General features: G+C 44.2%; 1 long non-coding RNA gene across 1 annotated transcript in view; it reads left to right on the forward strand.

Annotated features, from left to right (window-relative positions):
* LOC126203404 (uncharacterized) overlaps nucleotides 1-21,093 on the forward strand; it is a 1,362,544-nt gene that overhangs the window by 592,567 nt on the left and 748,884 nt on the right. Inside the window, exon 4 of the long non-coding RNA XR_007540262.1 lies at nucleotides 953-995. This is a non-coding gene — a long non-coding RNA (uncharacterized LOC126203404). The remainder of the gene's footprint in view (nucleotides 1-952; nucleotides 996-21,093) is intronic.

Genomic DNA, 21,093 nt, shown 5'->3' on the forward strand with positions numbered 1-21,093 from the left:
ATTAAATTAAATCCTCCTATATGTTCAAGTCTTGGAACCGTCGAACAGAACCGATAAGTGACGCATTAGTCTGCATTTGGACATTTTATTCTCATACAGTAGGTCCAAAATCCGACAGTGGAAGATCATGAATGATTTATTGCTTAAGCAGTACCGTAATATTTGTCATCATTGGGTGACAATAAGTAGAGTTACCATTATACCAAACGAGGTTTTATAACTGAAATTGCCGTGAGAGAGTTGAACGTGTTTACAGTAGAAAATGTGCTGTTGTTGTTTGTTAATTAATTAACCGTTACAAGACTATACTATTCAACCCGTCCTTGATAAAACATGACAATCGAATAACAAGTTTTTTCCCTTTCCACTGTTTACCTTGTGCAACAAGTCATCAGTCTTCATCACCTACATTATATCACCTCTTGTTAGTAACATACATTGTATTGGCATCTACCACTTGCAAATATTACTAGTTCAAGAGATGCTGTGACAGAAGGGCGGATCGGGGATTATGTAGTTTACAGTGGTATACAGAGAACACGTTAGAGTGTGTAACAAGACCCGACCTATGCAATGACAATCAACGTACTCAACATTCTTCTGACATTTTTGTTGCATCCTTTGAAACAGTTCGAATCTCATGCCAGAAAATTGACAAGGAAATATTATTTTATGTATTTAAGCATCATTATTTATCCTCCAATGAGGATGACACGGCGGTCGGATGGTCCCGGTAGGCCACTCGTGGCCTGAAGACGGAGTGATCATGCTAAGCATCATTATTTCAACTTAGATGCAGCTTTCATAGATAAAATAAAAATGAATTGTGGATTAAATAACTGATCGCATAGTGGTCTTACAATAACAGATTCATGAATACGAATATCATCTACACTATTGTGCTACACACATCCGTTTCAGATTAATTAATTGGGTACTTTTTGTTTTACAGGTATACTTCAACTGTCGCACTGCAGGCTTCTTCTGGGACTGAGGTAAGTTTGTCAAACTTTTCATGTAGTCTGCCGTTACTGGACATAATCAGAACATTTTTTTTCATGTGATAACTACCACATGCAAAATATTGCTATTTCATGCCTTGGGAGCCGATCTTCATTCACTCAGTACTACTGAATTACAGGAAACTCTAGCAGGGTTTCGTAAATGTAATACAATACAGTTATCGTAGCGCCTGGAACTAATGCAAGTAATGTTGACCAATTATTTCGCGTATGTTGGAGAAACACATATTTCTTGTCGTGGAATACATAATCAGTCGTTATTCCCGCGAACCATACGCGACTGGAACAGGAAAGGGAGGTAATGACAGTGGCACGTAAAGTGCTCTCCGCCACACACCGTTGAGTGGCTTGCGGAGTATAAATGTAGATGTAGATCATAATATTATTCACCGTATGTTTTACTGTTCCATTAATTCTGTTCCCGAACGTAAGCACTGTGGACACAATTACATTTGCAGTGTATTGCTTGCACATATTAAAATATGTTCACATCTATTAATTGTTAATATTCTACGTTGCAGCGTAACGTACTAAAACTTTGCTGTTGTTTTAAAGGAAACGCGAACCTGTTATATTGCTTTGTAGTTAAGTGTTTTTATTTTGCTGCTGTTACAAGTACTCTTCTGCCCTTATAAATGTAGGACAGTGCAGCTTTTTCTTAGCCACTGCGTACCTGCATTATTAAAGTTCTATGCCTATCAGAGCGGTTGCAGCATCAACTACGGATGATTAATGACGTCAAAAAAAGCGAGGCAGTACGTATATGATTCCGACAAACGTTATCGAGAGATCTCAGTAGTTTAGCGTTCAACAGTCGTCATGCAATCAAATATTTTTCAGAGGAACATCATGGGATTCAAGCAATTTATACCGTCTTGTTCACCTTATTGCACAATAATTTTCTATAGAGATAATAAAAGCATCTTTGGGTAATTCCCACTGTGGATGCTGAACTGCAGCTGTGATTTAGCTTAGCGATATATTTGGATATAATATGCAACCACTCACGTTTTTTTTTTCTTTTTTAAATTTTGATATGATTTATTTTCTGTACCATTAACTAATTTTCAAGTTACTCCCAGCTCATCATCAAGTGGAGTTATTATAGGGACATTATCTGGACCATGTTGGAAATAGGTCCTGGTTCTGACGGAAATAACAGAAATTTAGTTACTGATAAGTTTATTAAACGAAGAGGTTGCAGTGTTTTAGGATACTTACATTAAATTCGTTCTGATTATGTATATTTTGTAGTTATACGCATACAAACATTGTATGTAGATGCATTTGGTTTCACACTTATTCGCCGAAAGTAAACACTAAAGGTAAGTACAAGGAATATGAATATGCTAGCTATCACGCTTTACCACTTCGCGATCCCTGATGCATTGCATTATAGAGTAAACGTAGATAATGGATGTAAGTGAACATTGCGAGCTGGATATGTGTTTGTAAGTTGACAGTATACATGTAATGTGGAGCAAAACGTCATGCAAAAGTTTGTTCATTGACAGTGTACATGTAATGTGGAACAAAATATTACGCAAACGATAAGCAAATAGTATCAAATATTTATTATATAAGTAAATAGTGAATGACTTATTACCATATGTTACAGAGGTTTTCTTCGTGGGGCCATGGCAATATAAATAATAATGAGCAAAACACTTACGAGAAACAGAGTGACCTAGTTGTAACATGAAGCAGAGAGTAAAAATTATGCAAGAGGATGAATAAGCCTTTTTTGTTTGGGTGGAAATTCCGGAAGAAATATTATCTTAAGGTGATGCCCTACAACTGTCACAAAAGACATTTTTATGTCTACAACGACGGAGCTGCTAATATACTTATTATGCTGCAAGTAGATTCGACATTATGTCACCGTCTGGCACATTTTGGAATTTAAAATGGAGTGTACCACATGTTATGTTCCGATTAAGCTAATATTGTGCCTTGAATGAGGCCCACTTCCTTTCACGCCACTAACTAGGCACATAACAAATTTTAAAATCATATCCAAGTGGTATACAACATTTTCAATTCTAAAATCTGCCAACTCATGACATATTCTCAGCAATTGTTGCAGACCAACAGAGATTTTACCAGCTTTATGATGATATATATAAAAAAATTTCTCTTTATAGAGATTTTGTTTCTCAGTATCTTCCCATACGCTTCTCGCTCGATATCGAGGACAAATACAACCTCTGTGAGATCCGACAACAAGCGGTATAGCATGAATGTTACGGTTGTTTATTTCTGAGCGCGCACCAGCGCCACAGTAGTTAATTTAGTCTTCAGATGTTGTGGTCGACCGGGAATACTAGTTTAAAAAAATCAAAGTGCACGAAAGAAAGGCCAGTACTGAACTAAATTTATGGTCGCGCGATGAGAGGATACTGAACAGTAATTCACATATAGGGAATTCCATGCAACAGTGACAATTCTGTGGCTTATTTCGTTTCAGTAATTCAGTAGTACCTTTCGACGAACTATACAGGGTGGTCCATTGATCGTGACTGGGCCAAATATCTCACGAAATAAGCGTCAAACGAAAAAACTACAGAGAACGAAACTGGTCTAGCTTGAAGGGGGAATATGAATGTTTTAGTTGGACCACTTTTTTCGCTTTGTGATAGATGGCACTGTAATAGTCACAAACATATGGCTCACAATTTTAGACGAACAGTTGGTAACAGGTAGGTTTTTTAAATTAAAATACAGAACGTAGGTACGTTTGAACATTTTATTTCGGTTGTTCCAGTGTAATACATGTACCTTTCTGAGAACGCATCCTGTTACAGCGTGATTACCTGTAAATACCACATTAATGCAATAAACGCTCAAAATGATGTCCGTCAACCTCAGTGCATTTGGCAATACGTGTAACGACATTCCTCTCAACAGCGAGTAGTTCGCCTTCCGTAATGTTCGCACATGCAGTTACAATGCGCTGGCGCATGTTTCAGGCGTTGTCGGTGGATCACGATAGCAAATATCCTTCAACTTTTCCCACAGAAAGAAATCCGGGGACGTCAGACCCGGTGAACGTGCGGGCCATGGTATGGTGCTTCGACGAGCAACCCACCTGTCATGAAATATGCTATTCAATACCGCTTCAACCGCACGCGAGCTATGTGCCTGACATCCATCATGTTGGAAGTACATCGCCATTCTGTCATACAGTGAGACATCTTATAGTAACATCGGTAGAACATTACGTAGGAAATTAGCATACACTGCACAATTTAGATTGCCATCGATAAAATGGGGGCCAATTACCTTTCCTCCCATAATGCCGCACCATACATTAACCCGCCAAGGTTGCTGATGTTCCACTTGTCGCAGCCATCGTGTATTTTCCGTTGCCCAATAGTGCATATTATGGGGGTTTACGTTACCGCTGTTGGTGAATGACGCTTCGTCGCTAAATTGAACGCGTGCAAAAAAATCTGTCATCGTCCCGTAATTTCTCTTGTTCCCAGTGGCAGAACACGACGTTCAAAGCCGTCGCCATGCAATTCCTGGTGCATAGAAATATGGTACGGGTGCAATCGATGTTGATGTAGCGTTCTCAACACCGACGTTTCTGTGATTCCCAATTCTCACGTAATTTGTCTGCCACTGATGTGTGGATTAGCCGCGACAGCAGCTAAAACACCTACTCGGGCATCATACTTTTGTTGCAGGTAGTGGTTGACGTTTCACATGTGGCTGAACAATTCCTGTTTCCTTAAATAACCTAACTATCAGGCGAACGGTCCGGACGCTTGGTGATGTCGTCCAGGATAGCGGGCAACATACATAGCACACGCCCGTTGGGCATTTTGATCACAATAGCCATACATCAACACGATATCGACCTTTTCCGCGATTGGTAGACTGTCCATTTTAACACAATGTATCACGAAGCAAATACCGTCCGCACTGGCGGAATGTTACATGGTACAACGTACTTATACGTCTGTGACTATTACAGCGCCATGTATCACAAAGCGAAAAATGTGGTCCAACTAAAACATTCATATTTATTTACGTACTACACGAATATTTAATAAAAAATGGGGGTTCCTATTTAAAAAAACGCAGCTGAGATCCGTTTGATCTATGGCAGCGCCATCTAGCGGGCCAACCATAGCGCCATCTGGTTTCCCCCATCAAGCTAGACAAGTTTCGTTCCTTGTAGTTTTTTCGTTTGACGCTTATTTCGTGAGATATTTGGCCCGGTCACGATCAATGGACCACCCTGTAAAATAACGTCGATCAATGGACCACCCTGTATAATAACGTAATAGTGCCATCGCAATCCATTGTGCGTAATGAATTTCACCCAGCGGATCATCAAGTAGAATTAATGATTAAACAATCCACTATCGACAAGGAGAGAAGTAATTATCAACAAAGTGAGTAACAAGGAGGAACCTCACAATATCCATCTCAGATACAGCGCAGGAATAGATAGATTGTCATCCGTATTTAGGTAGATCGGTATGTGCGGAGTAGAAATAGAGAAGAGGACTTGTTCAGTTTATGCTGCGTTTGGGAAACTGACGCTCGTTAAACGCGTGACGTGTTGTCATTTCAGCGCCGCTACACAGATTTGATACATAGACCTTCTACAGTAAGAGCAACAAGAAACTTTCGCGTGACGACCAGCAAAAACTTTTATGAAGAACACATTAGAGGACGGCATCACTATCATTCAAGTTCTACAAAGACAGCAACTCAGCAGTACTGAAGCCACTCAACTAGAACCTCAACTGAGATGTTTGAAATAATTCTACGTATGAACGGTTCCTCGCCAGCTGCTTTACAGTGGACTGTGCTTTTGTTCGAGACTGCGTAGATCCCACATCAGGCAACACGAGGACCAGTTTAAACAAGTAATCAAGTGCACGAGCATCAAGTCATTCAACTAAGTGGAATTACCGAAAGATCACCAGTGCCAGCGCCGTAGAGTTGGTGGTATGCGGGGAAACGCCTCTGACTTGACGGCAAGCGACGAACTCAGGAGCAGACTCTATCACAGTCTTCTCTTTCCATTCGACGCATAAAATATGTATTTATATACACTACTAGCCATTAAAATTGCTACACTAAGAAGAAATACAGATGATAAACGGGTATTCATTGGAAAAATACATTATACTAGAACTGACATGTAATTACATTTTCACCCAATTTGGGTGCATAGGTCCTGAGAAATCTGTACCCAGAAAAACCACCTCTGACCGCAATAACGGCCTTGATACGCCTGGGTATTGAACGGAGCTTGGATGGCGTGTACAGGTACAGCTGCCCATGGGGCTTCAACACGATACAACAGTTCATCAAGAGTAGTGACTGGCGTATTGTGACGAGCCAGTTGTTCGGCCACCATTGACCAGACGTTTTCAATTGGTGAGGGATCTGGAGAATGTGCTGGCCAGGGCAGCAGTCGAACATTTTCGGTATCCAGAAACGCCCGTACAGGACCTGCAACATGCGGTCGTGCATTATCTTGCTGAAATGTAGGGTTTCGCAGGGATCGAATGAAGGGTAGAGCCACGGGTCGTAACACATCTGAAATGTAACGTCCACTGTTCAAAGTGCCGTCAATGCGAACGAGAGGTGACCGAGACGTGTAACCAATGGCACCCCATACCATGACGCCGGGTGATACGCCAGTATGGCGAAGACGAATACACGCTTCCAATGTGCGTTCACCGTGATGTCGCCAAACACAGATGCGACCATCATGATACTGTACACAGAACCTGGATTCATCCGAAAAAATGACGTTTTGCCATTCGTGCATCCAGTTTCGTCGAGTACACCATCGCATGCGCCCCTGTCTGTGGTTGGTTGGTTGGTTGGTTGTTTGGGGGAAGAGACCAAACAGCGAGGTTATCGGTCTCATAGGGTTAGGGAAGGATGGGGAAGGAAGTCGGCCGTGCCCTTTCAAAGGAACGATCCCGGCATCCCCTGTCTGTGATGCAGCGTCAAGGGTAACCGCAGCCATGGTCTCCGAGGCGATAGTCCATGCTGCTGCAAACGTCGTCGAACTGTTCGTGGAGATGGTTGTTGTCTTGCAAACGTCCCCATCTGTTGACTCAGTGATCGAGACGTGGCTGAACAGTCCGTTACAGCTATGCGAATAAGATGCCTGTCCTCTCGACTGCTAGTGATACGAGGCCGTTGGGATCCAACACGGCGTTCCGTATTACCCTCCTGAACCCATTCTGCTAACAGTCATTGGATCTCGACCAACGCGAGCAGCAATGTCGTGATACGATAAACCATAATCGCGATAGGCTACAATTCGACCTTTATCAAAGTCGGAAACGTGATGGTACGCATTTCTCTTCCTTACACGAGGCATCACAACAACGTTACACGAGGCAATAACGGTCAACTGCTGCTTGTGTATAACATATCGGTTAGAAACTTTCCTCATGTCAGCACGTTGTAGGTGTCACCACCGGCACCAACCTTGTGTGAATGCTCTGAAAAGCTAATCATTTGCATATCACAGCATCTTCTTCCTGTGGATTAAATTTCGCGTCTGTAGCATGTCATCCTCGTGGTGTAGCAATATATATATATATATATATATATATATATATATATATATATATATATATATATATACAATACTGGCCATTAAAATTGCTGCACCACGAAGATGACATGCTACACACACACACATATACAGGGTGAGTCACCTAACGTTACAGCTAGATATATTTCGTAAACCACATCAAATACTGACGAATCGATTCCACAGACCGAACGTGAGGCTAGTGTAATTGGTTAATACAAACCATAAAAAAATGCACGGAAGTATGTCTTTTAACACAAACCTACGTTTTTTAAATGGAACCCCGTTAGTTTTGTTAGCACATCTGAACATATAAACAAATACGTAATCAGTGCCGTTTGTTGCATTGTAAAATGTTAATTACATCCGGAGATATTGTAACCTAAAGTTGACGCTTGAGTACCACTCCTCCGCTGTTCGATCGTGTGTATCGGAGAGCACCGAATTACCTAGGGATCCAAAGGGAATGGTGATTGACCTTAGGTACAGAAGAGACTGGAACAGCACATTACGTCCACATGCTAACACCCTTTTATTGGTCTTTTTCACTGTTTATATGTTCAGATATGCTAACAAAACTAACGGGGTTCCATTTTTAAAAACGTAGGTTTGTGTTAAAAAACATACTTCCGTGCACTTTTTTATGGTTTGTATTAACCAATTACACTAGCCTCACGTTCGGTCTGTGGAATCGATTCGTCAGTATTTGATGTGGTTTACCAAATATATCCAGCGGTAATGTTAGGTGACTCACCCTATATATATATATATATATATATATATATATATATATATATATATATATATATATATATATATGTGTGTGTGTGTGTGTGGTGTCCTTTCGAATGTGGTGGACAAGGGACGCTACGTCAGTAGTGCGACAAGTTGGGAATTTGGTCCGAGCGGAGAGCGTGTTCGTATGCCCAAAGCAATTAAGGTGAACGCGAGCCTAAAGAGGGACATCTGGTTTCGACCCCCCGTTCGGCCGAAATTTTAGCTTATCGCCATTGAATTCATTTCATTGCCTATTTGCGGCCGATGTCAGAGTTTATCTTATTTCATCATAATCGTACGTAATGCACCACAGTCGGACTGTATTGGCATGCGAAACACGTGTACGACAAAAAATGAACAAAAGAAGGAAGGGAGTCAAAAATGTTGCAACCACTGCCGGTGATATTCAGCTTTAAAAAACAACGACCGTAAACAACAACTGTCCTGGTTTTTGCAACGAGACATTGTCCTCTAGCGAATCGAGTCACTTTCCAAACAAGCCCAGGAAAACATTTACATTCCAGTTCAGCCATTTCTAATAGCTAACATTAGATCGAAAGATCCACACACTAGTCCAGTATGCCGTGGGAAAACACTCATTACAGCTTTCACGCAGGTTGTGCCAAGTTGTCCCAACTAATCGTAATGCGCTTTGCTTTACAGATTTTCTGTATCAGACAGAAACATCTGTTAGCTAGACGCCGATTGTTTGAAATGATTGCAGGCAGTTACTACGTGACGATCCTTTGCACTTCAGATCGTGACCAGACAATGGGGCCTGTTGCATAGCAAACTACACGATTGCTGATGCAGGCGGCCACATTCACAGCGCAGATGGCTGCGCCGGGAGAAAATCTATGCTGTTTATCATCTCTCAACATATGTGAAACAACACCTCTTCCTTACCAAACGTTTTGCACAATTTAATACTTATTTACATCTGCGTGTACACACCATCTTTCAGTGTGTGGCGGAGGGCACTACGTACAAATATCAGCGATTGAGCAAAGAAAAATGATTGTCTGTTTTTCTCTGTACTCTAATCCCTTATTCGCATGATGCCCATACGAGATATACGATTGCAGCAGCGGAATTTCCGCCTTTGTTACGAAGATTTTCATTTAAATTCTGTAAACATACAGACCTGTTGCAATCCTGTCAGCGCGTGTCTGATTTCTTTCGATGCCTGCTGTCTTGTCTGCTTGATAAAAAGTCCAGTCGCTCTAATAATATTTTGGAACTGGTCGCGTCATCGACTGCGTGTGATTTCCTTTACTGACGCTGTGAACTTTTCCAGAAAGCTACCAGCTAACCCAAGGATTTCACTTGCCTTGATTAGTACGGCTTTCATATACACTCTAAGAAAAAAAAGAAAAAAGAAAACTGTGTAACACGAAGGAATTAATGATCTTCATTAATTCAGCAAACCAATGAAGCGTTGGTGCACATCTGGTCCTTATGCAACCAGTTATTCGGCTTGGTGTTGATTAATAGAGTCGTTAGATGTCCTCCTGAGGAGCATCGTGCAAATTCTGACCCATTAGCGCGTTAGATCGCCAAAATGCAGAGCTGGTTTGATGTTACTGCCCACAATGCTCCAAATGTTCTTAGTTGGTGAGAGATACGGCGATCTAGCTGGCCGAGGTATAGTTTGACAAGTACGAAGATAAGACAGAAAATCTGGCCGTGTACGGGCGGGCATTATCTTGTTGAAATGTTAGCCCAGGAAGGCTTGCCATGAATGAAAACAGAACGGAGTGTAGAATATTGTCGGCGTTCCGCTGTGTTGTAAAGGTGCCGCGAATGACAACCGAAGGTGTGCTATATGAAATGAGATGACACTCCCGACCACAACTTGTGGTTGTCGGGTCGTGTGGCGGGCGACAGTCAGGTTGGTATCCCACCGTTGAAGACAATGCTACTCCGTTCAATGAGATTCCAGACCGAATGTGCCAGACACCCCTTCACACGGGTTTGTTGGCGCTGTCATCTAAGCCCTCTTTCCCTGAGCCGCCTATTAATTGTCCTTGTGGTCACTGAAGCACCAGTTGAAGTCGCATCAAAATCGGTTCAATGAGCACTACGAGGCTTAGCATCTGAGACCATCAGTCGCCTAATGGCCTAAGATGCTAAGCCTCGTAGTGCTATAACTTAGAACTACTTAAATCTAACTAAGGACAACACACACATCCATGCCCGAGGCAGGATTCGAACCTGCGACCGTAGCATTCGCGCGGTTCCGGTCTGAAGCGCCTAGAACCGCTCGGCCACCGCGGCCGGCAAGTCGCATCGATGATAATGATGAATCCGGGCTGTGAGTACCTTTCTAGCGATTGCTGGGTCCTCGCGTTAAGTCGTTTCCCTAGGTCGACCTTTACCTTCTCGACGGCCGTAGTTCACCAATTCCTACCTACAGCGGCGAATAATGGCATCGCTCATATTCACATGTCGAGCGATTCGTCGATTGCTCCAAGTGGCTTCTTTGAGCCTAACTACACATCAAATGCTGACATCCACGTATATTGTTCATGCGACTGTGCAAGACACTGTCGAACTGAGTACACGGAATTATATTCACAAGGACTTTGTGCTCTGGTGTCGACGTCCCTTTTTACTATCCCTACCAGCTGCGCGGCGAAACTGCACTGCAGAGTCACACATCCATACATAGGCCACCAGTTAACAATTTGGATTTTCGGTCGATGCGTTTATATTTTCATAACTCCATCGTGGTGAGTCTTTTTTTTGTCATATAGCGTATTTTTCCATTTCATATTCCTTTTTAGTATTACCGCTTAAAACGTATACCGTGAGCCGGCCTTTGTGGCAGGGCGGTTCTAGGTGCTTCAGTCTGGAACCGCGCGACCGCTACGGTTGCAGGTTCGAATCCTGCCTCTGGCATGGATGTGTGTGATGTCCTTAGGTTAGTTAGGTTTAAGTAGTTCTAGGTTCTAGGGGACTGATGACTTCAGAAGTTAAGTCCCACAGTGCGCAGAGCCATTTGAACCATTGGGTATAACGTGGTGCAAATGTTCACAACCACCCCTACAATCCGATACTGTCGGTTCCTTCTCTTTGTTGTAGGTATCGTATTGTTTGTACCTACATTTAAAAAGAGGTGGCTGTAATCATATTAAGAGGAAATTTTTCCGGTTCCTATTGACGATACTCGTCAACAAAATCAAAACAAGAATTATGTAATGTAGTCGAATTAAATCAGGCGATGCTGATGGAATTAGATTAGAAAATAGGACACTTAAAGAAGTAAATGAGTTTTGCTATTTGGGCAGCAAAATGGCTGATGATGGTCGAAGTAGAGAGGACATGAAATGTAGGCTGGCGATAGCAAGGAAAGCGTTTCTGGAGAAGAGAAATTTGTTAACATCGAGTATAGATTTAATTGTCATGAAGTCTTTTCTGAAAGTATTTGTACGGAGTGTAGCCATGTATGGAATTGAAACATGGACGACGAACAGTGTAGGCAAGAAGAGAACAGAAGCTTTTGAAATGCGGTGCTACAGATAATGCTTAAGATTACATGGGTAGACCACCTAACTAGTGAGGAGGTATTGAATAGAATTGGAGAGAAGAGGAATTTGTGGCACAACTTGACTAGAAAATGGGATCTGTTGGCAGGACACATTCTCAGGCATCAAGGGGTCAGCAGATTAGTATTGGAGGGAAGTGTGGAGGGTAAAAATTGCAGAGAGAGCCTAAGAGATGCACACACTAAGCAGATTCAGTAGGTTGTAGGTTGCAGTAGTTACTTGGAGTTGAAGAGTCTTGCACAGGATAGAGTAGCATGGAGAGCTGTATCAAACCAGTCTTTGGACTGAGGACCACAACAACAACAATTATGGTACTCTCCTGCACACAACAGCGTCGTCAGCAAAAATCAGATAGCTTTGTTAATCCTATCCTATAAATCATTTGCGTACACCGAGAACATTAGAGGGCCTGTTGCGGTCGGTTGTGATATGCCTGATGTTACTCTCGTGTACATGTTATCTACTAAATCTAACGTCAAATATTCCGTCACCGTCTAGAGATGTTTGCTGAATGGTTTGGTATGATTAATAAATAGTCTGCAATGCTTCATTGTGTGACACCTATACGGGCAGTTTCTAAACCGCTCTGACAAAATTAGAGGTGTTGTAGAGGATTCGTGCAGAACAAATGTCAAATACATGTGACAGCAAACCTCATCCAAGTACACTACAAAAAATGGCTATGAGCACTATGGGACTTAACATCTATGGTCATCAGTCCCCTAGAACTTAGAACTACTTAAACCTAACCAACCTAAGGACAGCACACAACTCCCAGTCATCACGAGGCAGAGAAAATCCCTGACCCCGCCGGGAATCGAACCCGGGAACCCGGGCGCGGGAAGCGAGAACGCAACCGCACGACCACGAGCTGCGGACAAGTACACTACATACGATCGAAAATAAGGAGACCTATGTTGACCGGAAAGCCACCGCAACAGCATTTGTCTCCACCAGATGATTTCCGTAAACGCTGTTAAGTTTGAAGAGTTCGTTAACTTGTTTATTGTGAAGAATAGAAACATAAAGTACAAGGAAACAAAGATTGCCTACTACCCTCGACGAAACAAAACTGGTTCAAATGGCTCTGAGCACTATGGGACTTAACATCTAAGGTCATGTCCCCTAGAACTTGAGAACTACCTAAACCTAACCAACCCAAGGACATCACACCCATCCATGCCGGAGGCAGGATTCGAACCTGCGACCGTAGCAGTCGCGCGGTTCCAGACGGTCGATGAAACACACAAAGCTGTTATTTAAACTAATACTAAAAGGAAACGCGTGATTATTCAGAATTGCACTGCCTCTTGGACATAGAAGCACTATCTCGAATAACCCTGCAGTTGTGCGATATTCTCTACACGCTATATGTCTCCAACAAACTAAACTTTGGTGTACCCCATTAATGACACTCTTCAAACTGCCCTACTTACCGATAGAGACTCACTCATATTTCTATTTTCTATGCTCTGTAATGTCACAGGATGTGCTTTCCGGACATGGATTTCTGTTCTCAGTTGTTCCCCTAGGCGCCCTCACACATAACTCAGAGCTTAAGATACCGTTCTGAATCATCATGTATAAATAGATACTATGATTCCGTTGTTTCATATTTCTCAGGACACATATATTTTACAGTGTTCAGCCACGTTGATAGAATGTTAATTCCCAAATACTGTCTTTCCAAAGGGATTAAACGAACTCAGAACAGCAGAACCTCAGTAATTCTGAGGGATTCGGGCGAATTCCAGTCCGAAACATGAAGGTCCAAAATACATGCCATATACTAAACTAGTTTTCTGTAGCTATAACTAGGAATATATATTGAAGCGCCAAAGAAACTGGTACAGGTTGCGTATTCAAATACAGAGATATCCAAACAGACAGAATACGGCGCTTCGGTCAGTAGTGCCTATATAAGACACCAAGAGTCTGGCGCAGTTGTCAGAGCGGTTATTGCTTCTACAATCGCAAGTTACCAAGATTTAAGTCAGTTTGAACGTGGTGTTATAGTCGGCGCACGAGTGATAGCACACATCTCCGAGGTAGGGACGAAATGGGGATTTTCCCGTAGGACCATTTCACGAGTGTACCGTGAATATCAGGAATCCGATAAAACATCAGATCTTCGACATTGCTGAGGGCGGAAAAAGATCCCACGAAAACGGGACCCATGACGGCTGTAGAGAATCGTTCAACGTGACAGAGGTGCAAATCTTCCGCAAATTGCGGCAGATTTCTATGCTTGGGCATCGAAAAATGTTAGCGTGCGAATTATAAGCCGAGGGCCCACTCGTGTACCCTTGATGACTGCACGACACAAAGCTTTTTGCCTCGCCTGGGGCCGTCAACACCGACATTGGACTGTTGATGTAGACAATCTCATGAATGCGTGGACCGTGCTTGTCAGCAGGGGAATGTTCACGCTGGTGGAGGCTCTGTAATTGTGTGGGGTGTGTGCAGTTGGAGTGACATGGGTCCTCTGATAAGTCTAGATACGACTCTGACAAGTGACACGTTCATAAACGCCCTGTCTGATCACCTGCATCCATTCATGTCCATTGTGCGTTCTTCGGACTTGGACAAAGCCAACAGGACAATGCCACACCTAGTTGTTGAAAATTGCTACAGAGTGTCTTCAGGAACACTCTGCTAGTTTAAACACTGCCTCTGGCCACTAAACTCCCCAGACATGAACATTATCGAGCATATCTTGGATGGCTTACAAAGTGCTGTTCAGAGAAGATCTCCACCCCCTCGTACTCTTACGGATTTATTGGGAGACTTGCAGGATTCATGGTGTCAATTCCCTCCAGCTCTACTTCAAATATTATCCAAGTCCATGCCACGTCATGTTGCAGGACTTCTGTGTGCTAGCGGGGGTCCTACACGATATTGGCTTAAAGGGGGGACTTGTGGTTGAGGCTCTTTTTCTGCACTAATCTACTAGTTGTTGCTGCATTCCGTTTGATGTTAGATAATACGTTTTGTAATTCGATTAACGTCGGTTAATAGGATAACTATGTCTAAGACAAGTTTTACTCTTGTAAGACTTTGAGGATGAGATGGCGGACGGTCGGTACTGTTGGGCCTTCCTGAGGCCTGTTTGGACGGAATTTAGTTCAGATACGTCCTCCTCGACTTGTTATATCTGTAAAAAATTTCTTCGCGACATTTTTCTTGTCTGACTTGTCCAGAACAGCTCACAAAACTTCATTGAACAGTTCTTCCTCATCCACCATGCAGTCTGGATCTAGCACCCTCCGATTTCCATGTGTTTAGCCCAATGGGTTATTGCTGCAACGAGACGTTACCTCCGACGGTGACAAAGAGAGTGATTGATTGGCGACTCCGTGGAGTGTTCTGTGCACCACGACCAAATAGTGGACAGAATTGGAAGGAAAATCAGCATTTGCCGTATTTTGTTGTTTTATTGTCCGCAGAATCGATTTTCGGTCACTTAGTGACCATCCTCAGTGCTGTAATATACAATTAAAATTGGTAGGCACTGGTATCAACAAGCTCAGAGCGAGTTTATGTGATCGCTCTAAGCTTGTTGATACCAGTGCCTACCAATTTTAATTGTACATTAAAGCACTGAGGATGGTCACTAAGTGATCGAAAATCGATTTTGCGGACAATAAAATAACAAAATACGGCCAATGCTGAATTTCCTTCCAATTCTAAGGAGAGTGATGCTACGCGGGCATACATGCCCTAATAATATAGTGGCGTAATCCGTCGCATTGAATGGAGATTACGTTGAAAAATATAGTTTTGTAGCCAAGAGAGTGGGGAATAATATGATGTATTGAGATCCAGAATAAAATCCACCTACCTCAGATAAAAAAATGTTTCATTACTTATTGAACGCCCCTCGTACTTACTCCAGCAGACTATTTTCGTAAGTAAGGCTACGTTGTGGGTGGGCCATTGTGTAACTTTCGGTGGAAGGCACGGGCAAGCAGCTCATCTCACGGAAGATTAGGATGGATAAGTAACCGTTCCCTGTTGCTCCTCTCATTCCGTGGAAGGAGTCAAAGCTGCACAGAGGCCTAGTTTTCACTGGTGAGATCTCTCGGAGATGACTTTCGTTTATGTCCTCCCCGTGCCGTCGTCACAGTCCGTAGTCCTGAGGACGTGGCAGCCAGGATCTATGGCAGCGGCCCGGCCGTCCCTGCGTCTCGCCGTCCCAGAATCGCGTCGGGACATCCGCGAGCCGCCAGCGGCGGTGAAGGCAGGCGGCGTGTGGCGTCCAGCGCCCGGCGCGGCGGCTGGCGGCTCGGCCGCGGCGTCCCTCACGACCTCGTTGTCCGAGTTGGCAGGCCGGGCGGCGCGCCGGCGTGCGCGGTCATATTTGGCCGCCGCTATCTGGCATCGCCGCGCCTCGCGCAGGCCATCGCCTAACGACGTCTCGCCGCCCAGACTGCAGGCTTTTCCAAACGGATGTTGACGTGGCCGGCCGACGCTCGCGTGACAGTGTCAATGGGTTTCGCAATGTCTGCGCCGCAGCCGGTGTACCGCGCTTTCCCCGTCTACTATTACCCGTGTTGGAAAATCTGTAGGTTCTTCATCTACACTGTGTGATCAAAAGTATCCGGACACCTGCCTGAAAATGACTTAAAAGTTCGCCGGCCGGTGTGGCCGAGCGGTTCTGGGCGCTACAGTCTGGAACCGCGCGACCGCTACGGTTGCAGGTTCGAATCCTGCCTCGGGCATGGATGTGTGTGATGTCCTTAGGTTAGTTAGGTTTAAGTAGTTCTAAGTTCTAGGGGACTGATGACCTCAGAAGTTAAGTCCCAAAGTGCTCAGATCCATTTGAACCATTTTTTTTTTCTTTGACTTAAAAGTTCGTGGCGCCCTCCATCGGTAATGCTGAAATTCAGTATGGTGTCGGGTCACTCTTAGTCTTGATGACAGCTTCCACTCTCACGGGCACACGTTCAGTCAGGTGCCGGAGGGTTTCTTGGGGAATGTCAGCTCATTCTTCACGGAATGCTGAACTGAGGAGAGGAATCAATGTCGGTCGGTGAGGCCTGTCACGAATTTGGCGTTGCAAAACATCCCAAAGGTGTTCTATAGTGTTCAGGTGAGGACTCCGTGCAGGCCAGTCCATTACAGGTATGTTATTGTCGTGTAACCACTCAGCCACAGACCGTACATTATGACCAAGTGCTCGATCGTGTTGAAAGATGCAATAAAAAAAAAAAGTTCAGATGTGTGTGAAATCTTATGGGACTTATCTGCTAAGGTCATCAGTCCCTAAGCTTACACACTACTTAATCTAAATTATCCTAAGGGCAAACACACACACACCCATGCCCAAGAGAGGACTTGAACCTCCGCCTGGACCAGCCGCACAGTCCATGACTGCAGCGATTTACACCGCTTGGCTAATCCCGCGCGGCCGAAAGATGCAATCGCCATCCCCGAATTGCTCTCAACAGTGAGAACCAAGAAGGTGCTTAAAACATCAATATAGGCCTGTACTGTGATTGTGCCACGCAAAATATCAAGGGGTGCAAGCCCCCTCCATGAAAAACACGGCCACACCATAACACCACCGCTTCCGAACTTTACTGTTGGCACTACACACGCTGGCAGATGACGTTCACCAGTCATTCGCCTTACTCACACCCTGCCATCGGATCACCACATTGTGTGCCGTGATTCGTCACTCCACAAAAGCGTGCAGTCACGGACTGTGCGGCTGGTCCCGGCGGAGGTTCGAGTCCTCCCTCGGGCATGGGTGTCTGTGTTTGTCCTTACGATAATTTAGGTTAAGTAGTGGCTGGCTCTGAGCACTATGGGACTTAACATCTATGGTCATCAGTCCCCTGGAACTTAGAACTACTTAAACCTAACTAACCTAAAGACATCACACAACACCCAGCCATCACGAGGCAGGTTAAGTAGCGTGTAAGAGGGACTGATGACCTTAGCAGTTAAGTGCCATAACAGTTCACACACATTTGAACATTTGAACTCCACACAACGTTTTTCCACTGTTCAATCGTCCAATGTTTACGCTCCGTACACCAAGCGAGGCGCCGTTTGGCATTTACCGGCTTGATGTGTGGCTTATGAGCAGCCGCTCGACCACGAAGTTTTCTCACCTCCCGCCTAACTGTCATAGTACTTGCGGTGGATCCTGATGCGGTTTGGAATTCCTGTGTGATGCTCTGGACAGAAGTCTGCGTATTACACATTATGACCCTCTTCAACTGTCGGCGGTCTCTGTCAGTCAAAAGACGAGGTGGGTCTGTATACTTTTGTGCTGTACGTGTCCCTTCACGTTTCCACTTCAGTATCGCATCGGAAACACTGGAACTAGGAAAGTTTAGGTGTGTGAAAATCTCGCGTACAGACGTATGACACAACTGACACCCAATCACCTCACGATGTTCGAAGTCCGTGAGATCCGCTGAGCGCCCCATTCTGCTCTCTCACGATATCTAATGACTACTGAGGTCACTGATATGGAGTACCTGGAAGTAGGTGGCAGCACAGTGTGCCTAATATGAAAAAAGTATGTTTTTCGGGATGTCCGGATACTTTCGATCACATAGTGTGGCTCACCTACCTTTGCTATATTAAAGTGTTAATAATGTAAACTAACTAAATTCCGCTCATAGGCACTAGCGCATACAATTGTACCTAACTACCGCCGTTTTATCCTCTGGCAACGTTGTCATTGGATGTGGTATGGAGTGGTATGGAGTGACCATCACATTGCTCTCCCGGTCGCTGTGAGGTTTCGTGATCTGGAACTGCTGTTACTCTCAAATACCTCCTCAGTTGCCACCACGTGGCTGAGTGCACCTTGTTCCAGTCCGCCCACGAAGGCAAAATCCCTGGCAGCAGCTGGAATGGAGCCTGTATTATTCGCCAGGCAGCCAACCCTGATGACCACTCAACGGCGGAGGCGGATGTTTTAATTACCATCACGATAAAATTAAGCTGCAACAATGAATCGTGGTGATGATGTTCACTCTTCAGTTTGTCACACTTTTCTCAGCGATGTGTGACTTGGTTGAGACCTTGCTTGTAGAAGTCAATATTTTAGCTGTTTAGATAACGTTCCGCCTGGAGACCCACCTTGTCGTCACTCTTCAGATATGAGCCACACAATTGTTTCTTCATCCGTGGAGAGACGGAGGAGTCACTGAGTGCCATGTAAGTTATGTGCGAAGGGAGGGGGTGTAAGTGGGAGGTGGGGGTCAAGATTTGATAGGACAAAGTAGGTAGTCTTCACTGCAGACTGTTAATGAAGGTACGTGCATACGGACTAGGCCCTCATATATGTAACTGGCTCGAAGATGTCTTTAGTAACAGAACCCATTATGCTGTCCTCGACGGCGAGAGTTCGTCGGAGATAGGGGTAACATCAGCGATTCCCCAGGAAAGTGTGATAGGACCGTTGCTATTTTCTATGTAAATAATTGATCTGGCAGACAGGATGGGCTGCAATCCGCGAATGTTCGCCGATGCTGCTGTGTGTATAGGAAGATGTTGAAGATAGGTGACAGTAGGATGATACAAGATGACCTAGACAAAATTTCTAGTTGGTGTGATGAATGGCAGCTGACTCTGAATGTACAAAAATGTAAATGAGGATGTAATGTTGGCCGAGCGGTTCTAGGCGCTTCAGTCCGGAACCAGGTGGCTGCTACGGTCGCAGGTTCGAATCCTGCCTCGGGCATGGATGTGTGTGTGATGTCCTTAGGTTAGTTAGGTTTAACTAGTTCTAAGTTCTAGGGGACTAATGACCTCAGCAGTTGAGTCCCATAGTGTTCAGAGCCATTTGACCCATTTTGAGAAAATTTAGATTCGCGTGATTTATCGTGTACCAGAAATTTAATTGATTTCCTTTCGCTCTTATAAGGATGGCCTCACCTTTTTCCTTACTGAGAAACAATTGCGACTTTTCCCATCACTTAGGTTAGTTAGGTTCTAGGGGACTGATGACATCAGATGTTAAATCCCACAGTGCTTAGAGCCATTTGAACCATTTGATCACGTCGTTTAAATATCTGGGCGTAACGTTGCGAAGCGATGTGAAATGGAACGAGCACATGAGGATTGTAGTACCGAAGGCGACTGGTCGACTTAATTGAGAGAATTTCAGGAAAGTATGGTTCAACTCTAAAGGCGACCGCATATAGGATGCTAGTGCGACCTGTTTGTGAGTACTGCTCGACTGTGGCATCCGCACCGGGTCGGACTGAAAAAAGACTTTGAAGCAGTTCAGAGGCGAGCTGCTAGACTTGTTACGGGTAGGTTCGATCAGCGTCCAAGTGTTACGGACATGCTACGGAAAATCTAGTGGGAATACCCAGAGGGAAGAAGACATTCATTTCGAAGAACACTGCTGAAAATGGCTCTAAGCATTATGGGACTTAACATCTGAGGTCATCAGTCCCCTAGACGTAGAACTACTTAAACCTAACTAACCTAAGGACATCACACACTTCCATGCCCGAGGCAGGATTCGAACCTGCGACCGAAGCGGCAGCGCGGTTCTAGACTGAAGCGCCTAGAACCGAGAACGCTGCAGAGAAAATTTAGAGAACGGACATTTGAAGCTGACTGCAGAATGATCAGACTGCCGCCAACATACATTTTGCTTGGGGATGACGAAGATAAGAGAAATTAGAGCTCATAGGATGGCATCTAGACAGTCGTTTTTCCCTCACTGTGTCTGCGAGTGGAACAGGAAAGGAATCGACTAGTTGTGGTACAGGGTACCCTCCGCCACGCACCGTACAATGGCTCGCGGAGTATGTATGTAGATGGAGAAGCAGAGTGTGTGAATGTCTCATCTACAGCTATGGCGGTAGCGTGGACCAAATACACTCCCTTAGACACATCTCACGTCACTCTGTCGTCACCTTCTCCTGTAACATAATCAAATTTCTGTAGTAATGCACGTGTGGGACAACCTATTTGTCTCCAACAACAGGTACTCCAGTTATCTATAGCTCATCTGTAAAGGGTACTCGGTCTTCCGAAATTGACGCATCGCGGAAGATCTTAACATAAGCTCTCCTCTCAATCATAGTACGAACGTCGAAATGGCAGAGATAAGCTATCACAAAATAGAAATGCAGCAACAATTGTTTTATAATGGAAAGGCATCAGGACAACAAGAGATACCTTTAAG

This window comes from Schistocerca nitens, chromosome 9, assembly GCF_023898315.1.
Source record: "Schistocerca nitens isolate TAMUIC-IGC-003100 chromosome 9, iqSchNite1.1, whole genome shotgun sequence".
In the NCBI taxonomy this organism is placed as follows: Eukaryota; Metazoa; Arthropoda; class Insecta; order Orthoptera; family Acrididae; genus Schistocerca; species Schistocerca nitens.